Raw genomic sequence first — 11,150 nt, forward strand, 5'->3', positions numbered from 1 at the left:
GGGCGGGGCGCGGCTCCTCCCCGCCCGAGCCACCTGGGGCGCCCGCGAGGGGACCCGGCCCGGACAGGTGGGCCCCGCCCGCAAGCGAGCCGCCCGGAGCTCCGGCTCCTTTGGGAACCTCAGGGATCTTTTGATGGGGTCGGTCAGTGCCTGGGAGGCACGGCCTGGTCCCATCCTGGCCGGCGCGGTAGATGGGCCACAGAGCGTGACCCGACCGACCGACCGACCAAGCCAGCGCCAAGAATGGAAGCCAACCCCTTTCTTTGTGGGATGCATAAATCGAGAACCCAGAACTGAGACCTATGGGGTAAAAATGATTGGGCCAAGGGCACAATGAGTTCAGAACTGGAAGAACTCTAGCTTTTTCTGACCATCCCTCATTTAAGCCATCCCCGCCTCACCCACGTGGGTTCAGATGGGCCCCAAAGCCTTTTGTAGAATAGCATTAAGCTATAAATAAGATCATTTCAGATCGTGATGTTCCCCCCCACCTCCACCTCTAGACTGTAAGCCCCAAAAGGGGAGGAACCTCCTCTGTACGCTGTTAAATAACCAGAGCCTTGAACGATGCGTGTGCTCACTTAATTTCTGGTGCACAAATGAGGTGTGGCCCAGTCTTCTGAGTCCAGCCTTCTGATGGTCTCTCCAAGCCAGAATTGTTCCAGCATCTCTCCCGCTTTACCAGCAAGAACCCAGAGTCAAGAGGCTAGGTTTCCAAGCCACCCATCCTGTCTGTACCGCTTACCACCCTCTGGTTGCCTGTCAGGCTTGTGGGAAGTCGACACCCCCTGGACATCTTCATAAGCTGTCAAGCAAATCTTTAACTTCCGAAGATGTCACAGGCAGGGGTACTCAGAAATACGATGCTCTCCTGCCAGCCTTGCACTTGTGGAAACAGCCCAGAGTTTGTGTGACTGACCCCGGATCCCACAGCTAGTAGCTGAGCCAAGCGTGGGGCATTCGGGGTGCTGGTGAGTCCTGTAGCCAGGAAGCCTTGACTGGGGATAGAGCTTCTACAGAAATGGGACTTGGGGTTGGTCCTCTGCTGAAATCTCTAATCCGTGCTCTTTCCAGGCCTCTTAGAGCTCATGACCTGACCCACTTACTCTCACTGAAGCCCTGACATTTTAAAAAAAGGGGGGGGGGGGGGCATCTGGCTGGCTCAGTGGGTAGAGTATGCAACTCTTAATCTCAGGATTGTGAGTTCGAACCCCAAGTTGGGTGTAGAGGTTACATAAAAAAATTAGACAAAATAAAATCCATGAAAAAACATGTGTCAAAATAGGACACAAAGAGTGTGGTGTATTTTTTCCATTGAGCAAATGAATGACCCTAACACACACATACACACACACAAACACACACAATGCTGTGTGATGCTGCTATTCATATGTTAATTTGCAGACTCATTAAAGAAATCCATTCTAAGCCCACTATAGGAAACATTGTACAACTTTAAAGGTGCGTGGAGAACATTCCTACTTAGAACTATTTCAGTACACTTCTAGGACTATCTATTAAATCTCAAAGGCCATAGGGGGTTTTGCTGGGGCGGGGGTGGGGGTCTCCCCCCCAAAAAAAAAAAAAAAAAAAAAAAAAAAAAATCTCAAAGGCCATAATTAGAGGCTGTCTGCCAAGGTGAGGCCAGGGCCAAGTGGCCTGCACCACTCCCACCCCCAACAATAGGCTCAACATTCTTGGGGCCCAGACCACCTCCCCCCCAAATCCTGCTTCATCGGTGAGTCTTGCACAGATGGGTGTTTAAGATGTGGTGTTGCCTGGTTGGTTGCTTCACACTGGGCAAGGCCGACCTGGTAAAAAGTTACAGAGAATGCCGCACCTAGGTGCGCCCTGTTCCAGCTGCACTCCCTGTATGGTGGGTGAGGAGGCTAATGTCCCAGGGTGGGGCTGTGGAGGGTCCTGCCGTTGGGATAGTCACTCGTACCAGCACGTGGGGCTGAGGTCGGGAGCCCCTCCAGGTCTCACCCACACAAAGTGGGCGGGGCCCTTCTGGTGTATTGGTTACAGTCAGTGGAGCATGTGATCTGTGCTGTGATTTAGGGTCCCCCCCACTATGTGTGTGATCTTGGCTGGGTCAACCTGAAGTGATGCCACTCAACTGGCCTGGGAATCATCAGGAAGGCACAAGTTCTGCCCTGGCATCCATTCATTCATTCTCTCTCTCTCTCTCTCTCTCTCTCTCTCTCTCTCTCTCCCCCTTCCCTCCCTCAGCCCCACTCCAGGCTTGCTGAGTAGCCCTGGGCATGTTCCCTAACTGTGCATTTCTCCCACTTGGAAAACCCATAAACATTAAATCAGACAAGATCTCTGCTTGAAGTTCTTCGCCAGAAAGGGATATCTGAAATATGCAGGTCTGATATGATTGTGAGCTTAAATCAAATAAGGCACTTGAAGTGCACAGGGCCAGCACAAAGCACCTGCTCATGGCTCAGGCTGGCAGGGCAAAGAGAGCCAACTGATGTTTGATGGTATTAAAGTGCTGAAAATAGGATAAAACTATTGATAGACTTCTTAAGAATCTAGAATGCATTAATCCTTGCAAATGATCATGCGTGTTATTCTCCTGGTACCTAGGAAAATGACATTTGAACTAGGAAATCTTCAGGGTTTTTTTCTATCTCTAGTTCTCTGATTGCATAGTGGAAGAGAAATTATCCAAAGAATAACCAAAAAACTTTCTGAGCTTTGGGATATAATTTACCTTTTTTTCCTACCTTTACACAGGATTCTATGTGTGTGTTAATACTGTACATCATTTTCTGAGCACATTTTTCAATATGTGTGGAAAGTGCCTAGGATAGTTCCTGGTACATAGTAGCTGCTCAGTTAATTGAAACTAATATGGGAGAGGTTTAGGGAACAGGTCAACAATATTAGGGTCGAAAAGAGCCATGAATTCAGGTAGGCAAACCTGATAACCACTTTATTAGGCTCAGAATTTAAGTTCACTGGCTTTGGAATCAGAATGTTTGGGTTCAAATCCAGCTGCCTCTTAAGAAGATATGTTAATCTCTCTATGCCCCAGTTTACTCATCTATAAAATGAAGATAATACTAGTGTATCATAGGGGCTGGGAGGCATGCATAAAATTCAGTGAGTTGCCACTTTATGCCAGGCACACGGCTACGGGCTTAGATTCTCTTCTGAGAGCTAACTTCAGGGTATGAATTGTTAACCAAGGTCCATAGACCCTGGAACTGAATTCGGTATTCTGTGTCTACATACATTTTTCTTAAAGAGAGAATCCACAGCTGTCCTTAAATTTGCAAAGATGTTAGGGTCTCAGAACTGGTTAGGAATCACTGCCTTCCAGACTTAGCCAAGGGTCTTGAGGCCAGAAGACTTGTCAGAGATCCTGCAGGCCGCTGTTCCCAGACATCCTTCAGGAGGAAGGTCACTTGGGGATGCCTGCTCAAGAGGCAGATCACTGCTCCTGAGAATTCTGATTCCGGAGAGATGAGTGGTGTTGAATAAGCACTCCAGGTGCTACTCACCTACAGGCAAGCCTAGGAAACGGATCTCATCCAACTTCTCATTTCTCAGGTGCAGAAGCAAGCCTGGGGAGAGGTTCAGTTTGGAACAGCTCCCGCCCCACATCCACCAAGAGGCGTCCCTCCCCTCTAAGCCATGCCCTCACCTCACCTGAACAAAGGAAGAGAAATGTTAACTCTCTCCACAACCCAGGTTCACATAAGTAGTGCTCTAAAAACAACAAAATGAGGCTTCTTTTTTTTAAAGTTATTTTATTTATTAATTTATTCATTCATTCACTCATTTAATTGAAGTATAGTTGACACACAATGTTACATTAGTTACTGGTGTATGACACAGTGATTCAACAAGTCAACATGTTCTGCTGTGCTCACAAGCGTAGCAAACATCTGTCACCATTTACAACAATGCCATTGACTATATCCCCCAGGCTGTACATTATATCCCCATGACCTATTCATTCCATAACTAGAAACCTGTACCTCCCACTCACCTTCACCCATTTTGTTTGTTTGTTTGTTTGTTTGTTTTGAAAGAGAAAGAGAGAGAGAGAGAGAGCATGAGCAGGGGTGGGGGAGAGAGAGAGGGAAAATCTCACGCTGGATCAGCACTGTCAGCACGGAGCCTGATTTGGGGCTCAAACTCACCAACGGTGAGATCATGACCTGAGCCGAATTTAAGAGCTGCACACTTAACCAATCAAGAGCCACCCAAGCTCCCCTCCCCTTCACCCATTTAGAAATCAGCCTTCCTTTTAGGGAAAAATAAAATGTGCAGCCACCTCTGTGTTAGCCCTTTAAATCTCAGAGAAACCCAGACCTTTCTTGCCCGGATTGCTACCTCACTCCGGGACCCACCCCCTCCACATACCCCACTGTATCCAGCTTTGCTATTTGAACAGCTGACGCTATTCAGCTCACACTTTCAAGTGACATCCTACAAAAATGTAGATCCTTTGTTCCACTTCCTAAAGCCACGGGCTAATTAGTCACTGAACAGGGAACTTCAGTCTGGTGCCATTTAGTTGTGTGAGGCCCGCAGCGGGAAACACTTCTTTCCTGGCAGATCTTGGCAAGAAATGAGTCTGAACCAAGAACAGAACAGGCAGCAGCTACAGCAAGAACGGCTATCAGAGTTACGCTTCGGGGACACCCAAAAATGTCAGCGCAAGAATTATCTGACAAAATCCAGAACCTTTGCTTTTTGTCTGGTGAAATTCTCTCCATGCTTACCAAGGGCGGCCAAGGATACATAGGTTTCTTTGGGTTTTGGAAGTCCACCAATCACAGAATCCTAAAGCAGCAGAAAGTTGAAATAACCTCTCCAAAGTGTGTTGGGCAGCGAGCAAAATTTCCAAGTGACACACCGTAGAGGCAGTATGTCCCTGAGAAAACTATTAAAAGATACAGGTGGCCCCTTCAGGCGAGTGCTTGGCCCTGAGGCTGGGCAGTGAATCAGCTTTTCCATATTTATTCCTCAGTATGCTGCCTTACGCTCTCAGGGACCACAGATCATCGTGAATTTGCCGGGCTGTCTAAAACACATCCTCTTAGGATTGCTTGCCCTCTTTCGCTTGGGTTTCGGAGCAAGCACTGAAACATGGACTACAAAGCTATGGGTCTGCTTACAAAACTGCTGGCTACAAAAATGTCCAAATGCCTTTGGTGGTGGGTTTCTAAACCCAGGAAAGAAGTTCTTGATTATTCCGAATTTAGTTCCTACTTTTGAAGGTAACACAAACATATGGATCATCTTTTTAATTTGCTGAAGGTCAATGAGGAAGTGAAATGCCAGTGTGGAGAAAACTCTTCGTGTAAAATGAGAGTTCTGTTACCGCTAACACACCAAGCAAAATCTTCCTCAGGACCTTTGCACTTACTGTCCCTTCTGCTTGGAACTGTCTCCAGATCTTTGCATGGCTGGCTCCTTCTGTCACTCACAGAGGCCCTCCCTGAGTACTTGGTTCCAAGGAGACCAAGCCACCTGCTACCACAGCAGCCTGTTTTACTTTCTTCATAGCACTTAAATGTATTCGATCATATTAGAAAGTAGTGTTCACTCGTTCGTCATTTGCCTGTAAGAGAATAAAGACTGTCGTGCCTTATTCACCACTTCTCTCCAGCTCTGAAAACAACGCTGTGTACAAAATAGGTGCTCAAATATTTCTGGAAAGAGTGAATGAATGCTAACATTTTGAGTTTATCACATAGAGATTTCAACCGTTCCTGTATGTCGCTCAGGTTCTGTGAATAAGCTCTGGTCTAAGAGTAAAACATGATTTCAGCCTCGTCTCTCTATGCTCCTTGGTAACCATGTAAACCTGGTTAAGACTATGGACTCTAGGGGCACCTGAGTGGCTCAGTCAGTCAAGCATCTGACTCTTGATATCGGCTCAGGTCATGATCTTGCAGTTTGTGGGTTCAAGACCTTCATCACACTCTGCACTGACAGTGCTGAGCCTGCTTGGGATTCTCTCTCTCTCCTTGGGATTCTCTAAGCTCTCCCCAGCTCACACACTATCTCTCCACCACACCGCTCTAAAAAAAAAAAAAAAAAAAAATTAAGGGGCACCTGGGTGGGTCAGTCAATTAAGAGGCCGACTTCAGCTCAGGTCACGATCTCACGGTTTGTGGGTTTGAGCCCCGTGTCGGGCTCTGCCTGGAGCCTGTTTCGAATTCTGTGTCTTCCTCTCTCTGCCCCTCCCCCGCTTGCACTCTCTCTGTCTCTCAAAACTGAATAAACATTAAAAAATGATTAAGAATATGGACTGTACAGCCAGTTCCGCCGCTCCCTAGCTCTCCATACCTCAGTTTCTTTATCTGCATGTGGGGAAAATAATAGTACCATTCTCATCCATCCCTTGTTAAGAGATTCCAGAATGCACATGAAAAACTAGCTATTATCATGAGCCATGCATGATATACTAAGCACTTCACTTCCCAGAGAGGCACTCGGTTACTCCAGAGAAGAGTGGGAGCTACAGGAACTCTGGACTATGAACTGCCAAGGTCCAGTCCTGATCGCCAGGTTCCTGGCACACAGTTCACATGTGTACAAAACACTTCCACGCGACTAACCGTCACGCAGTGCTTGACCCAGGGACGTCAGAGAGGCGCCCACCGCCATCAGTTACCGTCACCAGCCTCTGTCTTTGCAGGCCGAGGGTTGGTGCAGCGGAGTGAAGTGTGGCTGGAGTGAGGAGCTCTGGGCTCCGGCTGTCCGTGTGTGACGTGAGGGGAGTGTTTACCCTTGCTGGGTGGAAACAGATGATTTCTAATGTGCCTCCGTAGCCTTCTTTTCTACTCCAAGTATTGGTGATGTACACTTTATTTCTTCCAAGAACTCCCCACTTTATTGGCTTAATATAGTAAAGCGAAAACCACTTTAAAAGACACTATTTACTTACAAGTCCTAGGGGAAATTAGGAATGAGAAAATTGAGATGGGCAAACAGAGGAGACTGTAATAGAAGGAATCTGAGCTCGAGAGCCAAGACCAACCATGTGACCTTGGACAGGTTAGTTCACCTGTCTGGATTTGTTTTCTCTTGGGTTTACGGCTGAAAGAAGACAAGTAGAAAGCGGAGGTCACGGTGGTAAGTCATCTGTTTATGAGCAGCAGGCCCACGCAGAAAGGACAGAAGAGCTTGCCCCACACAGTGAGTACCTGCCTCCAGCGTGGTGCCAGGAGGAGAGCTTTCAGATACCAGGCTCTTTGCAGCAGAAGCAGCAGAGAGCTTGTTTCCAGATGCTGCCAGCAGCTGAGTAGGATTTTGTGTCCCGGCTTTGGCTAAGTGACTCCTTGAGTGCATCTCATCTCGCTTTGGGGAACTTGTTAAGCTCCTATGAAATGCTGCTGGGACGTAGACCCTCCGAAGTAGCTATGATTTCTGAGATGCAGAATGGACTTGATGCATGAGGTGTCAGGACCTTGAGTGCAGCTGAGCCCTGATACAAACAGCCACCAGGCACAGAGATGGGACACCAGGCACAGAGGTGGACACCAGGCAGAGAGATAATGGACGCCAGGCACAGAGATGATGGACACCAGGTGCAGAGATGAACACCAGGCACAAAAATGGGACACCAGCCCCAAACCCTCCTCACTGCAGGTTGAGGATATTCTTACCCTGTGAAACAGCCTAAGAGCAGCTTTTCCCCAAAAGGAAGGACGGGGAGGTGTGGGAAAGGAAGAACCCTAAACAGAGAGCTACAATGAGATTTGATCTCACTGGGTGGAATCAGACAATTCCCAGGGTCTCCCATACTCTTCTCTGCTACGTATCGGGGGTGATAGGTAATGGCATCATCGGGGTCCAAGGTGCAAATACCTTCTCCTAGGAAGCTTTTTACAATAACTGCTAAAAACAATACAACAGGCCCCAAAAGGAGTCACTTGTGCTAAGCCCAAACCGTCACTCAGTTTCAGCTCTTCCAGAAATGCAATCTTAAACCAGTCAACCAGGAATCACCTGGTCAGCACTAGTTAGGTAACCTGCCTGAGGGACCCCCGCCATCCTCTAAAGGAAAGTGACCTTGCCACAACTACTCTGCCCTTTTTCTTTCTTTTTCTTTTTTTTTTTTTTCCCCTTTGTTCCCACTCTCTTCTGCCTGTAAGTCTTTCATTCTGTACTGCTCCTCGGAGCTCCTTTCTATCTGCTAGATTCATGCTGCCCAGTTCATGAATCATTGCATAAGGCCAGTAAGATCTTTAAAATGTACTCAGTTGAATTTTGTCTTTTAACATAACAATCTCTTATGTTTAAGTGGCACTTTGATAGAATGCTGGCACACAATTTCTCATCTGATCCTCCAACCAATAGTGAAGGGTAGAGAGTGGTGGACCAGAAATCTCCTAATCCAGGTATGGAGACGAAGCCATTGAGACGCTGTACAGCCAAACAGCTTGATCATAATCCCACAGTTGGTCAGTATGAAGTCGAGTTGGATCCAGGTCCCAAGTCCATCATTATTCCTATTTTGGAATTAACTCAGCGGTGCTATAGTGGAGAGCCGGTGCTCCAGGGGTATTTTACTGTTGCGTGCATGTCCCAGAAGGGGGCACTGCAGGGCAGCAGAGAAGCCAGGCTAGTGCTTGGGGTCTGCAGGCCAGCAGCCACGATGGCACTGGCTGAAGGAGGTAGCTGCCCAAGACCTAGACAAATCTGCCATCAGCCTGTCCTTCTCAACTCTGTAGTAGCCCATCAGAAGCACCCTCAGACAGGAGAGGCAGAGGTAAAGGGAGTCTGTGGTAAAGCAGGGTGGGGGGTGCTCACAAGGACCCCGCTTGTGCTTTCCTGCCCCTTTTCTGCAGTCGGACTTGCATATGCATGTGTGGTATGGTTGGCATGTTTACTTTTTTGAAACCTAAAGCACTAAAATGAGGCTCTATTAATCATCCTGACAAGGCTGGAGGTGAGGTAGGGGTAGCTACTATCAACAGGGCTCCCTGAGCAGCCTCCTCCAAGGCCTCACATAGACCTGGGGGGTGGGGGGGAGGGGACCCCACCAGTGCCCCTCAGACCTCCCGTTCCAGCTGGCCCAGATGGGGCAAGAGAGCCCTGCTTTCACTTGGAGCTTAAACAGCAGAGGACATAGGCTATATATTTTAAAATGCAACCAGAGATAATTAATGTCCTAAAGAGGAAAAAAAAGTCAACACGAGTGAAGTTAAATTCTTAAGGCAAATAGTACGAAACTGACAGGAGTGACTGTAGCTTCTGAGTGTCTGTTACACAGAAAAAGAGTCTGACAATTGCAGTGGCTGCAGACTTCCTTTAGAAGGTGCATTAGCAGGCACTCCTGCTGTGGGGCATCCGCTTTCATTATTATTTTGATGATTCTTTACTAGATGCATTTGATTGCTTAATGTAATTCAACTAACAAGGAATTCTCAGATTCCTCTGAAAGGAGAAAACACAGAAACGCAAAGGTATGCAAAGGTATAAAACTTTGTATAAATTGTTTACAAAAGGGTTTTTGAGGCTGGTTGCTGGTTATCACCACCACCCCGCCCTCCCCCCCCGCCCCCCTCCTGACGCAGCCCACACCACACCGAGCACTGTTCTGGGAGATATTTGCCAGCTCTTGAGAACACAAACCTTGGGACCAGACTGCTTGGGTTTCAAACCTGACTCCTCCTCCCAGCTGTGAGACCTTGGGCAAGTTACCAAACCTCTCTGGTGCCTGTTTCCTCCCCACTAATGTGGAGATAATGGTGCCTACCTCATGGGGTTATTAGGAGGATTAGATGGATTCATACATGCAAAGCACTTAAAACGGTATCTGGCACACAGCCAGAATCATCTCTCCAAATTAACTGATTGCTTACCACAGCTCTCTGGGCATTTTGAGGTTCTGATGCGGTTAACACGTCATCTGAGGCAAGTTTGCCAATTTCCCTAGTTTCATGTATATGTTTTGAAGGAGTAAAGTATCATTTTAGGTAAATTTTCTTTGAAGAGCTATCCTATGAGAATCATTTGCAGTATGGTCATAGGGAGGGGTGAGAGTTTGGAGGGTGCCAGACAGGGAGGACTCCCAAACAGAGCGGTTGGCACTGAGGAGGCAAAGCAGATGGAGAATTCCAGCCTTTGCCATCCACAGTGTTATAAGTGGAAAGATCCGTGGGGATACCTGGAAGTCTTTTACTATTTTGAGCCCGACTAACCACACAGAAATTGATGTGTTCTTTGCAGATTGGATGAAGAACCACCAAACGCCAAAGGGAAAGTAAAAACCCCATGGCAGGATGCCTTTTGTCAAGTGAGCCCACATTCTTATTTGATGCGTCACCTGAGAAATGCCTCCTACTTCTCTTCAATTTATTATGTACATAAGACAAATCACAAGATGTAACCTGTCACAAATGCCAGAATTAAAGCTGCCAATACACACGTCACCAGTAATTACCTTTGCAGCTTATAGCTCAGTTCCACATTCTCCCACAGACACTGCAGCTCTGAATGTACTTCCAAGTCCTAGCTGGAGCACCATTCAGAGCTCCAGGGAACCAGAAACCTGGAGAACAACTTGCAGGACCCTGGGGAACAGCAGGGCGGGGTGGGGGTGGGGGGTGGTCAATGCAGCCCTCCTGTGTTGCAGAACCCCTGCTTTCAGGGACCTGTGGGGTCATTTCCCACTGATCCTGCAATTTGATTTGTAATTGAGTTCTTTCAGAGGACTGTTTTTCCACCTCAAATACGCAGGCTTCAGCCTAAATATGATCCACGTGTAAAGTTTTACTATATAAGTCACCTTTAACGATCTGCTATCTAGAAACTGCCGCTTGCAAGTTCTCGGGAGAATAACAATTTCAAGAAAGATGGATAAGACATCATAAAAGCACATCATCAGAAGCAGTGCCCTCAATCCCACTTAGAAATGTTGATTTGGCATCCATCCTTTCCATTTTAACTGATTAAAGCAGTTTACTGTCTGGCTCTCATGCAACATTAACCAAACCAAGAATGAGAAGGAGGGTATTTTACATACACAGTGCCTGCAGGGCCACAGGATTCCAGTGACCTGAGGTATAGAAGGCTCCTTGCTGAAAGCAGATGAAATCATCCTGCATTCTGCCTTTCGTTATTCTCCAAAGGCATCACAGTCTGGAGTCCTTTCATAAGCTCTCAGACCT

Source organism: Panthera pardus, unplaced genomic scaffold (assembly GCF_024362965.1).
Source record: "Panthera pardus isolate Hobbes unplaced genomic scaffold, ASM2436296v1 HiC_scaffold_10, whole genome shotgun sequence".
In the NCBI taxonomy this organism is placed as follows: domain Eukaryota; kingdom Metazoa; phylum Chordata; class Mammalia; order Carnivora; family Felidae; genus Panthera; species Panthera pardus.